The 15,242-nt window shown below is 39.6% G+C and overlaps 1 pseudogene; it reads left to right on the plus strand.

The window, feature by feature from the left end:
- Positions 1–684: 684 nt before the first annotated feature.
- Positions 685–15,242, plus strand: part of LOC140871069 (uncharacterized) — a 95,279-nt pseudogene continuing 80,721 nt past the window's right edge.

The raw sequence follows: 15,242 nt of genomic DNA on the forward strand, positions 1-15,242 counted from the left end.
GATTAGTCCAACCATGTGCATGCATAAAATATTGATGGAAGCGGAGCACAAGACATCTACTCAACCACAGAGGCGACTCAACCCGGCGATGCAAGAGGTAGTGAAAAAGGAGGTAATCAAGCTCCTTGATGCAGGTATTATCTATCCTATTTCTGATAGTGAATGGGTGATTCCAATTCAAGTAGTGCCTAAAAAGGGAGGGATGACTGTAATCGAAAATTCAAATATGAATTAACTCCTACTAGAACTTTTACGGGGTGGAGAGTTTATATTGATTATAGGAAATTGAATGATGTCACCCGTAAGGATCACTTCCCCCTCCCCTTTATTGATCAGATGGTTGAGAGACTTGCAGGGCATGCATTTTATTGTTTTTTGGATGGCTATTCTGGAAATATGCAAATTCCTATAGCACCTGAGGACCAACATAAAACCACTTTTACTTGTCTTTATGGTACTTTTGCTTATAAACGAATGCCGTTTGGTCTTTGTAATGTCCCTGCCACTTTTCAGCGGTGTATGATGGCTATTTTTCATGATATTGTTGAAAAATTTATAGAATTGTTTATGGATGATTTTTCTGTGGTTGGATCATCGTTTGATGCATGTTTATTTAATCTGAATAAAGTGTTGCAGAGATGTGAGGAGAGAAATCTTGTGTTAAATTGGGAAAAATGCCACTTCATGGTAAAAGAGTGCATTGTTTTAGGACATGACAAGGTGTCTGAGGTAGGTGTGGAGGTAGATCGAGCAAAACTTGAGTAATTGAAAAACTTCCACCTCCAACAAATTTGAAGGGCATTAGGAGTATTCTTGGGCATGCGCGTTTCTATAGGAGATTTATTAAAGATTTTTCTTCTATTGCTAAACCCCTTACTAATCTGTTAATCAAAGAGGTGCCTTTTAATTTTTCTGCTGAGTGCTTGCAGGCCTTTCAGATTTTGAAGCAGAATTAACAACTGCACCAGTAATAGTAGCGCTTGACTGGAATTTGTCATTTGAGTTGATCTGTGACGCCAGTGACACTGCATTGGGAGCCGTGCTTGGACAAAAGAGGGACAAAGTACTTCATGTGATTTAGTACGCCAGTATCACCCTGTCAGCCGCCCAACTGAATTATGCAACTACTAAAAAAGAACTTCTCGCTGTAGTGTTTGCCCTGGATAAATTTAGGTCTTATTTGGTGGGAAGCAAAGCCATTGTTCACATGGACCATTCGGCATTGAAGTATTTGATGAGCAAAAAGGATGTTAAACCAAGGTTAATTCATTGGGTTTTATTGTTGCAAGAATTTGATTTGAAAATTATTGACAGGAAGGGTGCGGAGAATCAAGTTGCAGACCACCTTTCTCGTTTGGAAAATCAAGGAGCTGAAACGCAAGTGATTCATGATGATTTTCCTGATGAACAACTATTTGAGGTATCTAATTTACCATGGTATGCAAACATCGTTAACTATCTGTCAAGTAAGTTTCTTCCTTCGCATTTAACTTATTAACAAAAAAAGAAATTTTTCTCTGAGTTGAAATATTTTTTGTGGGAAGATCCTTTTCTGTTTAAGATCTGTGCAGATGGTATCATTCATAGGTGTATTCCAGCGGAAGAGGTAAGATCTATACTCTCATATTGTCACACAGGTCCAACTGGAGGTCACTTCGGCGCGGGTCGTACCACTGCTAAAGTACTTCAGTCGGGATTTCATTGGCCTTCTTTGTTTAAGGATGCATATGCCTATGTGATTACTTGTGATTCTTGTCAAAAAATTGGTAATATTTCTAGGAGACATGAAATGCCCCTCAATAATATTCTTGATTGTGAAGTTTTTGATGTATGGGGTATAGATTTCATGGGACCGTTTCATGCGTCTGAAGGGAACAAATATATCCTGGTTGCGGTCGATTATGTGTCTAAGTGGGTTGAAGCACTTTCATGTAGGACAAATGTGTTGGAGAACGGCGATCAGATCAATCAGAATTGATACCCGGTGCAGCGGAAGTTTAAAATTTTATATGGAACGATTCCATAATGGGTATCAAAACTTTACGATTAAATTGTGTGTGTGTAAAAATTAAATAACGATTATAAATTTTTACCTCAATCTCGAATCAAGATTATGGACACCAACAGATTGCTCTGCTCTTGTTTTATATCCCTGGAACTGATGGACGAACTGTTCTTCAATCAGGTCCATGAACGGATATTTAATCCCTCTGATAGATTGCACTAGAAAATCTATCAGAAGTTTCTACGAAGAGATTAACGAATTTGATCCGTTAAACCAGACTGCAAATTCAAAATTCACAGGCTGGGTTTTTCGAGCAGAGAGGGGAGAGGGGGGCGGCGGCCACTAGGTTTCAAAACCCTAGTTAATTTCGAAAATTATGCATGTTGTGTCTAATTTCTGTACTGCAATAACTTATTTATAATGTAGGCCACTAACAGCTTAGGGCCCATTAGTCATAAGTTCAAGCCCGACAAGCAAAGCCCGCATGTTCAGAAACTAATATAAAATTCATCGTGACTCCGATTGATAAACCGATTTCACCAATGTGCACAGAAACCATTTTTGCACCTTTTAAAGTCAAGATAAATTTTTCTGAATCCGAATTCAGTGGTTTCCAAAAATGTCCATCCCTATGTCATTTTAGGAAATCTTACTCCTCTACTCATAATTAAGAAGTCCAACTTCTTTGTTCATTAAATTTAACTCTTTAAATTTAACTATCTCAACGGGGTTTAAAAATCCATTACACTGTGTGACCCTCAATGGTTCAGGGATACAGCTAGCCGTGGGCTCACAACTCCTTGTGACTCGGAACAACAATTTCCGACTTGCCCATCGAATCATGGTAAGAGCTCCTAGCAACATCGCCCCATGATTCCCTAGGTATCACTAATAGTGCCTACAAGAACCAATAGATTTTGGTTAGCGTACAGTACGGTCCCTTCATCCATATATCCCGATCGAATCAACAACCATTGGTATATCGAGAGTCGTTCGAGATTCGATAACTATGCAATACATCTTGAAGATCAAATAGTGACATCGCATGTGCTACTAAGAAACCATTTCTTAAACCACATCATGTACTCTGGCCAGAGATTCGTCACACTAATATCTCCTCAGATCGCATAGGATATCCACACTCGCAAGTATGTGGTGAATCCTTGACAACAAAGCATCGACTCCTATATGTGTTGTAACTGTACCCAATCCCGACACCTGATGACCCCAATAGAGTCGGTAAATGAGTCAAAGCACAGTACTAGCATATAGAGTCTCAATGATGTTTCAAGTAGTAAGGACTAATGGTGTACAACCAAAACCGCGGACTATATCCACTCGATAAGTGATAACCACTTGGAAAGTTCGGATAGGGTAGTTCGATCATTCATCATATGAATATCCATTTGCATGCTTCGAACATCTCTATGTTCCTTACCAATGAAACGTGGTACTCTGCATCGCAAATGCTAGTCTCAAACTCGAGCGATCCTTATCCTTATTATCGGACGGCTCAATCGACTAGGAACAGTTTAGAATATACAGTGACTATAAGATGTGTTTCATGATAGACATCTCCATGTTCTACCACATCTTACATACACTATAGTATATTCAAGGTCTTTATCAAAACAACAATAGTATATCACAATATAACAATATGAAGAAAGATAAAGTCATTGCCATTAATAAAAGTGTAAATAATATTAAACAAAAGATTGTTTATACAAAGAGTCATCAAAGCCCTTAGCCACAAGTTGGCTCACCGGGCACCCACTCTTTCAATCTCCCACTTGCCCTATAGCCAACTAGTCATACTACGTAGACCCATTGTTTCGCGATGTTTGTCAAATAATGGTCCTGGCAAGGGCTTAGTAAGTGGATCAGCGATATTGTCTGCAGAGGCCACTCTTTCGACAGTGATGTCTCCTCTTTCCACAATCTCCCGGATGATGTGGTATTTCCTCAGTACGTGTTTGGATCTTTGATGAGACCTTGGTTCCTTTGCCTGAGCAACGGCACCCGTGTTGTCACAGTACACCGGGACTGGACCAACAACTTCAGGAATGACGTCCAACTCTTGGACGAAATTCCTCATCCAAACGGCCTCTTTAGCAGCAGCTGATGTTGCAATGTATTCTGCTTCAGTGGTGGAATCCGCTGTGGTGTCCTGCTTGGAACTCTTCCAAGAGACAGCACCGCCATTGAGCATGAACACAAATCCAGAGGTTGACTTCGAGTCATCCACGTCACTTTGGAAGCTAGAGTCGGTATAGCCTTCCAATTTTAGTTCTCTTCCTCCATATACCATGAACATATTCTTAGTCCTTCGCAAGTACTTAAGAATGTCCTTCACGGCTTTCCAATGCATTTGACCGGGATTAGCTTGATATCTGCTCGTGACACTCAGAGCAAATGCTACATCTGGTCTGGTAGATATCATCTCATACATGATACTACCTATGGCTGACGCATATGGTACATGTGTCATTTTCTCTATCTCTTCATCCGTCTTGGGACACATAGACTTGGATAGAGAAACTCCATGACACATGGGTAGATGTCCTCTCTTGGACCCATCCATTGAAAACCGTTTCAATATGGTGTCGATGTAGGTTGATTGAGTGAGTCCTATCATTTTCTTAGATCTATCTCTATAGATCTGTATCCCAAGAATATAGGATGCCTCACCCAAATCCTTCATCGAGAATCTACCTGATAACCATATATTTGTTGACTGCAACATCCCTACGTCATTCCCAATGAGTAGGATGTCATCAACATAAAGTACTAAGAATGTCACATCATCCTTAACTACTTTCTTGTACACGCATGGTTCCTCCGGGTTCTTGATGAAACCAAAATCCTTTATTGTTTCATCAAATTTCTGGTTCCAACTTCTTGATGCTTGTTTTAGACCATAAATTGATCTCTGGAGCTTGCATACCTTATGCTCGCTTCCCATGGATGTGTACCCCTCAGGCTGCTTCATATAGATTTCTTCCTTAATGTCTCCATTAAGAAAAACAGTCTTCACATCCATTTGCCATATCTCATAGTCATACCAAGCAGCTATGGCAATAAGGATTCTTATGGACTTGAACATTGCAACTGGTGAAATGGTTTCATCATAGTCAACTCCTTGTCTTTGAGTATAACCTTTCGCCACCAATCGCGCCTTGTAGGTCAATACCTTACCATCAGGCCCAAGCTTTCTCTTGTAGATCCATTTACACCCTATTGGAACAATTTCATCGGGAGGATCTACTAAAGACCAAACTTGGTTTGTATGCATTGAATCTATTTCCGACTGCATAGCTTCAAGCCATAAATTTGAATCCGCATCAGAAATTGCTTCCTTGAAGTTTCTTGGATCACATCCAACATCGGGTTCATCTTGATCCCCTTCAAGAAGAAGACCATATCGAATAGGAGGTCTAGAAGTCCTCTCGTATCTTCTAGGTACAGGCGTGTCTATCAATGGTTCTTGAGGTGCAGGATCGTTATTTTGTATTTCGGGTTCTTCTCGAATTTCTTCGAGTTCCATCATCTCGCCTTTGTTATCCAATAAGAACTCCTTCTCCAAGAAGGTGGCATTCCTTGAAACAAACACCTTTGTTTCAGCAGGATAATAGAAATAATATCCGATTGAATTCTTCGGATACCCTACAAAATAACATAAGCTGGATCGACTATCCAACTTATCTCCCACTGTCCGCTTCACGTAAGCAGGACATCCTCAAATCCTCAAGTACGAATACTTAGGAGCTTTGCCATTCCATAACTCGTATGGTGTTTTGTCCACTGCTTTAGTGTGGACGTTGTTTAACAACAATACCGCCGTTTCAAGCGCATAGCCCCAAAACGAAGGTGGAAGCTCAGTGAAGCTCATCATGGACCGAACCATGTCCAACAAAGTTCGATTACGACGCTCCGATACACCATTAAGCTGTGGTGTCATAGGAGGAGTCCACTGAGAGAGAATCCCATTCTCTTTTAGATAGTCCAAAAACTCGGTACTTAAGTATTCTCCACCTCGATCCGATCGAAGTGCTTTAATACTTTTACCTAGCTTGTTTTCTACTTCAGCCTTGAATTCTTTGAACTTTTCAAATGATTCAGACTTATATTTCATTAAATATAAATACCCATACCTAGAATAATCATCAGTAAAGGTAATGAAGTAGGTGTGGCCATATTGAGTACCAACTCTAAATGGACCACAAACATCTGTATGGATCAAATCCAACAGATTTTGACAACGCTCAGGTTTCCCCTTAAAAGGAGATTTAGTCATTTTTCCTTTCAGGCAGGATTCACAAGTAGGTAGAGAGTTAATATCAGACATATCAAACATGCCCTCTCCCACTAGCTTGTTCATCCTCCTTGAGGAAATATGACCTAGCCTAGCGTGCCAAAGGTTTGCCGGGTTTTGGCTATCGATTTTCCTTTTGTTTGTTGTTGCCGGTTTATCAACATAATTTATTGGAACGTCTTTTAATTTTAAGTTATATAGATCGTTTTCAAGTTGTCCATTTCCAATTAAACATTCATTCTTGTAAATATTGCAAATCTCATTCACAAAATTGCAAGAAAAACCATCTCTATCAAGCATAGAAACAGAAATAATGTTTTTAATTAAATCTGGAACAAATAAAACGTCTCTCAAAAGTAACTTAAAATCGTTCTGCAAAATTAAATAAACGTCTCCTACAGCTTTAGCTTCAACTCTAGAACCATTTTCGAGACTTAGCTGGGTCTCACCCATCCTTAGCCTATTACTTCTTGTCATCATTTGCAACTCATTGCAAATGTGAGATCTACATCTGGTATCCAATACCCAAGAAGTAGTATTAAGAAAAACATTTATTTCAATGTAAAACATACCCTTTGCAGTTCGCAACTGCTCGAGGTATTCCTTGCAGTTACGTTTCCAATGATCGGGTTTCTTGCAGTGATGGCAAACTTGTTTAGACTTGTCCAATTTTGCATGTAACATTTGGCCTTGAGATCATGGTCCAACCATTTCTCTAGTTCGGCCAACCTTTCGGCAGTTACATCAGCCGAGGCTGTTTTCGGAGAGGCCTTTTCTAATACTTAGAAAATCTTTTCCGAACTTAGGACAATCTTAACTTTATGGAACCATTCCGTATAGTGTCGCCAGAAAGTTTGTTTTGTTCGAGAACATGTGGATTACGAATTCATTGTAATGAAATACTGAGTTGAAACAGACAATAATCGATGATTGTTTAATGAATTTACTAAGACATAAAATAGGCGAAATTTATTTTATGAATCTCACTCCCACTATTTTAACGATTTCACTACCCTCTAGTGAAAACGGGAAACTGTTTTCCTTAGTGAGAACATGGAGTCCAATTGACAAACTATGGTCTCGAATAATATCAGCCAACCATAATTTTCAAAAGGTAGAGCCCAATTGCTTCCAAAGCAACCTCCATGTCTTTACCTCATGTCCAATAAGGGCCCAATAATATGACGCCGTTTATTGTGACATGTCAAGATGACCCATCAATATTATGTTGTGATGGACGGTCGCCATGTGGATCCCCCAATAATATGAGCCGATCCCATGGGAGTTCCACCCAACTTACAACATGTGTCGATCCAATGTACAGCTTTCCGACGAACGGGACCCCCCAATAATATGAGCCGGACCGTATCCGCGGGTAGCATCTCATACATTGATCGTTGATGGAAGGTAGGAACATTTAAACAAATTTAAATTTCCTTTATTTATCTTGATATCAATTTTAAATCATATTCAAAATGAGGGATTTTAATTATAAAAAATTTGTCTCATCATTTTTAAAGTTTTGTATGCTTGCCGGATTCACACAATTATGTCTAAAACATGCATACAACAATAATATCACATATTATATAGGATGATCGATTCCATTTCTAATCGACCCGTGGTTGCCAATCACGAGTCTTAGTCCAATCCTAGGTAATATGCAGTATGCAATGCAATCCTATTACATTTGCTTCCAATTTACATTTCTTCTGTCTTTATTGTCTGCTGGGCCCACCTCCATCTTCAAATCTTGATCTCCCACTAAATCTAATGTATTTACAATAAATAACAATGACAAGTAGGGGATACATTTTTAAGGGATGGGAACGGGCCATAAACCAAACCCACTTTTATTACATATGACAATTCATATTGGGCCATAAACCAGGCCCATTAATAAATCCAACAACAATAAAAACAAATGTAAATTCCTAACATACACCTACAAAATTGGTGATGGCAATCGATCATCCTTATCCAATAACATTTAATTCAAAATTAATTTATTGGATAACATGTAATGGAAATTTAAATTTAAAAGGATAAAATCATATTTCATATATAAAATCTTATTTTACATACAAAATCATATTTTATCTTTTTATCAAATAAAATCATATTTTATCTATAAAATCCAATTTTATACATAAAATCATATTTTATTCAATATATCCATAAGATCATATCTTATCATCAATTGTACCAAAAATAATTAATTTCAAAATTCAATTTAACGGATAAAATATTTAAATTTTCCAAAAATTCAAATTTATCCAAAAATCAATTTTAAAATTTTCGGACTCGAACAATTCGATCCGATGCCTCGTGGACCAATCAAAAACAATTTTCGATCGGACCAAAAATAGAATTTTAACATATTAAAATTTAATTTAAAAATTAAAAAATAATTTTTCCCGCGGGCCGCCCGGGACATTCCCGGGCTGCCCGCGCCCTAATGGGGTCGGGCCGGGCAGCGCCGAGCGCTGCCCTGCGCAGCGCCCAGCGCTGCCCTGCACTGGGCAGCGACCATCGCTGCCCCCCCCCGGTCAGCGATCCAATCGCTTGATCTGAGAAACCTGGCTCTGATACCACTGTTGGAGAACGGCGATCAGATCAATCAGAATTGATACCCGGTGCAGCGGAAGTTTAAAAATTTTATATGGAACGATTCCATAATGGGTATCAAAACTTTACGATTAAATTGTGTGTGTGTAAAAATTAAATAACGATTATAAATTTTTACCTCAATCTCGAATCGAGATTATGGACACCAACAGATTGCTCTGCTCTTGTTTTATATCCCTGGAACTGATGGACGAACTGTTCTTCAATCAGGTCCAGGAACGGATATTTAATCCCTCTGATAGATTGCACTAGAAAATCTATCAGAAGTTTCTACGAAGAGATTAACGAATTTGATCCGTTAAACCAGACTGCAAATTCAAAATTCACAGGCTGGGTTTTTCGAGCAGAGAGGGGAGAGGGGGGCGGCGGCCACTAGGTTTCAAAACCCTAGTTAACTTCGAAAATTATGCCTGTTGTGTCTAATTTCTGTACTGCAATAACTTATTTATAATGTAGGCCACTAACAGCTTAGGGCCCATTAGTCATAAGTTCAAGCCCGACAAGCAAAGCCCGCATGTTCAGAAACTAATATAAAATTCATCGTGACTCCGATTGATAAACCGATTTCACCAATGTGCACAGAAACCATTTCTGCACCTTTTAAAGTCAAGATAAATTTTTCTGAATCCGAATTCAGTGGTTTCCAAAAATGTTCATCCCTATGTCATTTTAGGAAATCTTACTCCTCTACTCATAATTAAGAAGTCCAACTTCTTTGTTCATTAAATTTAACTCTTTAAATTTAACTATCTCAATGGGGATTAAAAATCCATTACACTGTGTGACCCTCAATGGTTCAGGGATATAGCTAGCCGTGGGCTCACAACTCCTTGTGACTCGGAACAACAATTTCCGACTTGCCCATCGAATCATGGTAAGAGCGCCTAGCAACATCGCCCCATGATTCCCTAGGTATCACTGATAGTGCCTACAAGAACCAATAGATTTTGGTTAGCGTACAGTACGGTCCCTTCATCCATATATGCCGATCGAATCAACAACCATTGGTATATCGAGAGTCGTTCGAGATTCGATAACTATGCAATACATCTTGAAGATCAAATAGTGACATCGCATGTGCTACTAAGAAACCATTTCTTAAACCACATCATGTACTCTGGCCAGAGATTCGTCACACTAATATCTCCTCAGATCGCATAGGTTATCCACACTCGCAAGTATGTTGTGAATCCTTGACAACAAAGCATCGACTCCTATATGTGTTGTAACTGTACCCAATCCCGACACCTGATGACCCCAATAGAGTCGGTAAACGAGTCAAAGCACAGTACTAGCATATAGAGTCTCAATGATGTTTCAAGTAGTAAGGACTAATGGTGTACAACCAAAACCGCGGACTATATCCACTCGATAAGTGATAACCACTTGGAAAGTCCAGATAGGGTAGTTCGATCATTCATCATATGAATATCCATTTGCATGCTTCGAATATCTCTATGTTCCTTACCAATGAAACGTGGTACTCTGCATCGCAAATGCTAGTCTCAAACTCGAGCGATCCTTATCCTTATTATCGGACGGCTCAATCGACTAGGAACAGTTTAGAATATACAGTGACTATAAGATGTGTTTCATGATAGACATCTCCATGTTCTACCACATCTTACATACACTATAGTATATTCAAGGTCTTTATCAAAACAACAATAGTATATCACAATATAACCATATGAAGAAAGATAAAGTCATTGCCATTAATAAAAGTGTAAATAATATTAAACAAAAGATTGTTTATACAAAGAGTCATCAAAGCCCTTAGCCACAAGTTGGCTCACCGGGCACCCACTCTTTCAAAATGATTGTAGGGTGGTTGTTAAGTTTTTGAAAAAATTCATATTTTCTAGATATGGTACCCCTAGAGCCATAATTAGTGATGGAGGAACCCACTTTTGTAATTAGCAATTTAATACACTTTTGACAAAATATGGGGTCACTCACAAGGTGGCAACACCTTATCATCCCCAGACTAGTGGGCAAGTTGAGATTTCTAATAGGGAGTTGAAAAGAATTTTAGAAAAAAATGTGAATTCAAATAGGAAAGAGTGGTCGAAAAAATTAGATGATGCGTTATGGGCCTATCTCACTGCTTTTAAAACACCTATAGGAACTTCTCCCTTTAGATTTTTATATGGCAAAGCGTGTCATCTTCCTGTTGAACATGAGCATAAAGCACTATGGGCTACTAAATTTCTAAATTTTTATGTGAAGGCTACAGGTGAAGAACGCTTGCTACATTTGAATGAACTTGAGAAGCTTAGGTTGGATGCCTATGAAAATGCCAGAATTTACAAAGAAAATACCAAGAAATGGCATGATCAGCGCATTGTCTCACGTGAGTTCGAGGTAGGCCAAACTGTTTTATTATATAACTCACGTTTGAAGCTCATGCCAGAAAAGCTACGTTCGAGATGATCAGGACCGTTTATTATCAAGCAAGTGATGCCGTATGGTAAGGTAGAAATTTATAGTCCTGCCACAGGAGCATTCAAAGTTAATGGGCAAAGGATAAAAGTTTATCGAGGTGGTATTGTGGATCAGACACAGACCACCGTCGACTTGCGAAACCCGATAAATTAAAAAGGGAGGTACAGTCGAGCGATAGACTATAAATTTAGCGCTGGCTGGGAGGTAACCCAGTAATTATTTTGATCGTTTACATTTTTATTTTAGTTTTGTTTTTAGTATTTTTCGTTTTTATTGTTTAAGTATTTTTGTTTCGTTTTTTTTATGCAGGCCGAAGTTTCTGTTATATTCCACTGCGCACGCACGAGGGCCCTTCCTCGCGCGCGCAGGCTAGTACTCCAGAGGTTTGCTAAGGGGAACGCGCATGCGCGCACAATGCAATCGTCCAGAGGCACACTTAAAGTCTCGCGCGCGCGCGAGAGACGCAGATTGAAAACTACGATATTTTCTCTTTCTCTCCCATTCTTTTCTACCTCTTTTCTTTCCTCCCTCCCATAAACCCTAAATCCCCAAATATTTCCTCTCCAATTCCTCCATGTATTCTTGACATCCTTGCTCGTAATTTGCCGATTTTTGGAGTTTATCATCGCTCTTCAAGTTTGGGTCCGCCAATTTCTGCCCAAATCCTTCTATTGCTCACCACCACTAACAGCCGCCACTCACCACCGTCAGCCACCACCGATCGCCGCCTCTGTTCCGGTCGACCACCACCATGCCAGCCAAGCAATTTCATTCGTCCGGCCCTATTGTCTCTAGCTCCTCATCCTCCACGGCAATCTCCAATAAGTTCGTCTCTTGGGAAGCCCAAGAAAGGTACGAACATTCTCGCCTCAATCGAAATCCTATTTCTGAGCATGGGATAAATATGGATTGTAATGAATTTTTTGCTTTGGGGATTATTAAGAGAAAATGGACTGTATTTTGTCAAGTGCCCGAACCCGCCATTGTTTCGGTGGTTCGGTAATTTTATTCTAATGCCCTTGCCTAAGAGGACTCGAAAGCTTTTGTCCGAGGAAAACTTGTATCGTTTGATGTCGAAACATTGATAGGTTGTTTGATACTCCTGATGTTGATGATAGCCAATTTAGGAGTTTTATGGCGAATCCGGACTATTCTTTGATGTTGAGAGAGATGTGTTATGCGGGCGTTCAGTGGCACGATCCCCTCCGGTTCACTCATTTCCCGGAGCATTTTTTGAAACTTGAGCCGGCTTTGTGGTATGCTTTCATAGCCCGGCGACTTTTACCCGTGCTCCACACAGTTGACGTGCAGGCAGATAGGGCTATTCTTGTTTATGCTATCATGAAGAGGTGGTCGGTTGATGTGGGCACTCTTGTCCACGATTCCATTCTTTATTTGATGCGGACTCCGACGGTGGGCCTCTACTTTCCCCACACCATCACAGCCCTATGTCGCCAGGCGGGTGTGCAGTTTAGTCTCGATGAGGAGTGGCTCCCGCCTTTCAAGACCGTAGATGAGAAGCTTGCTACTACCAAGAAAGCAAAGCGCAATTTGGAATTCTATAGCGGTCAGCAGCATGTTGGGAGTTCCTCTAGCAGTCGAACACCGCCTCAGCCCTCTCCTCCTCGCCGCACCGATCAGGACATGGTCGTCGAGAGTTCCGCTTTCGACAACTATGCCATGGATTATTTTCAGGCTACTTCCACTCATCTCCATAATGTGGAAGACATGATGTGCAGCATGGCGACGCAGTTGGGGCTTGATACATCGGGCTTTCGAGGGGCACCTCGTTATCCACATCGATTTCCATTCCAGTCTACCGTACCACCCCAGTATGCTCCTGTTGCACCACAGGATCCCTCCATTCCCGAAGAAGAAGAAGACAACTAGTCACCAGGGGATTCTTTTTGTTTCATTTTTTGTTGTTTCATTTGCATTTTGTTCATATTGTCATTTTTTGTATTCTAAAGCATTGAGGGCAATGCTTTGGATAAGTATGGAGGGGGGGGGGGGTGTTTAGTTGTTTAGTTATCGTGTGTTGTGTTCATTCTGTTTGCATTCGTTTTGTGTCGTTAGTTGCATCTAGTCATATTCATAGCATTTCGTTTTGTTGTCGTTTGTATTAATGATGCGAGTTGAATGAAATATTTTAGCCAATGATGATTGAGTGGAAAAGAGAAATTGTGTTGAAAAATTTTTGCTAAATTTTTTCTCTTGATTGCACATGAAAAGCTGTCAGTCGACTCGTGAATAATTTTAAGCACGCATGTTAGAGTAGTGTAGTGTAGTGTAGTGTAGCGATGTAATTGATGATGTTCGTGTTTGTTTGACCATTGTACGACAATAGGTGTTTGTTGATCATGATAGTATCTTTGGATTATTGATGATTGTTAGACATTGCATGTATGATCTTGGGCGTACCTGTAAAATTTTTGAAATTTTTTTGTTGAAAATTAAGTTAAATCCATCTGGGTTACGAGCAGAGATTGAAATCCTAATCTCTGTTCTTGACTAAGTATGCGGATCTCATGAGGTTAAAAATTTTGAAAATTTAAAATAACAATTCCATCCGGGCTTGGACAATGATTGAAATCCTAATCATTGCGCCATGGCTAAGTTTGCGGGTTAAATGGGATTGATGCTCCATCCGGGCTATAGACGAGGGGATTGAAATTCAAATCCTATCTTAGTTATAGCTAAGTTTACGGGTAATTATTGGGGCTTATAAAAAAATACCGGGTGCAAAATTCGGAGGTACGTAATTAATCTAAAAAAAGTACATGTTTTTGTTTGGGATTGTTGATGACGGAGTACTAGATTGTGACACTTGCACTAATTTTTCATAGGTCGCTAAGCATTCTTAGGAAAGATTCTTTCAAAGTTGCATGAAGCTGGAATGACATGGCACGCACACACGTTTGCGTTCAACTGACAGTTTACTGTGGACGATCGAAAATTGTTTTAGTTTTTTGGAAAACGATTTAGGACTCGTCTGAGGCTATTTTGAACATGACTCATTCATACTTGTATCTTTGCATTTTGTTTTGCATGTCTTGCTCGAGGGCGAGCAAGGTTTAAGTATGGGGGTGTTGATAAGTGTGTTTAGTATGAATTATTTTATGTCATTTTATATTTATTTTGTATGCATTTATTTTATTTTCATGAGTTTTATTAGTGTTTTATTTTATGTGTATGCATTATACTCTCCTGGTTGAATTTTGTAGAAAAATAAGCAATTTTTGGGAATCTTGTGCGGCCAAACCGCGCGCGTGCGAGCCTCTTGCTCGCGCGTGCGCAGAAGGATTATCCAGAGGCATCCACGCTAATGCGCGCGCGGGCGAGCTCCTTCCCCCCGCGCGCGCGCAGAAGAATTATCCAGAGAGTTTCAGGGAAGTCGCGCGCGCAAGGCGTTCTAAGAGTCCACTGACTTTCAAAGCTACGCCGCGCGCGTGTTCGTGAGGTGCAAAGTCCGAGAATTTTAGTTTTACGAGGATTTTAATTGGCACGGCCCTATAAATAAAAATTTTATACTCTTTTTTCAGACTTTTTGTCTTTTTGAGTACGCGCGAAGCTTACGACGGCCGTGGAAAAAACTTCTCCAGATTTTCTTCTACTCTAGAAATAATCCTTCGAACAAATTAGGAAAATTCCCGTGAATTAAGAGTAAGTCTTATGTCTTAGATCGACCGCTTGTTATATGAATTGCCAGGTACCTACGTGTGTCCTTGATCGAACTTTTCCCATATTTGAATTAATCCAAATTTTTTTGCTGGGTTTTAGTTAATTAAATTTTATTTGCAATTTTAATTATTAGTTTAAAATCTGAAATCCCTCTTTTTGATTAGCCTA

The sequence above is a fragment of the Henckelia pumila genome, unplaced genomic scaffold, assembly GCF_033568475.1.
Source record: "Henckelia pumila isolate YLH828 unplaced genomic scaffold, ASM3356847v2 CTG_38, whole genome shotgun sequence".
Lineage (NCBI taxonomy): Eukaryota > Viridiplantae > Streptophyta > Magnoliopsida > Lamiales > Gesneriaceae > Henckelia > Henckelia pumila.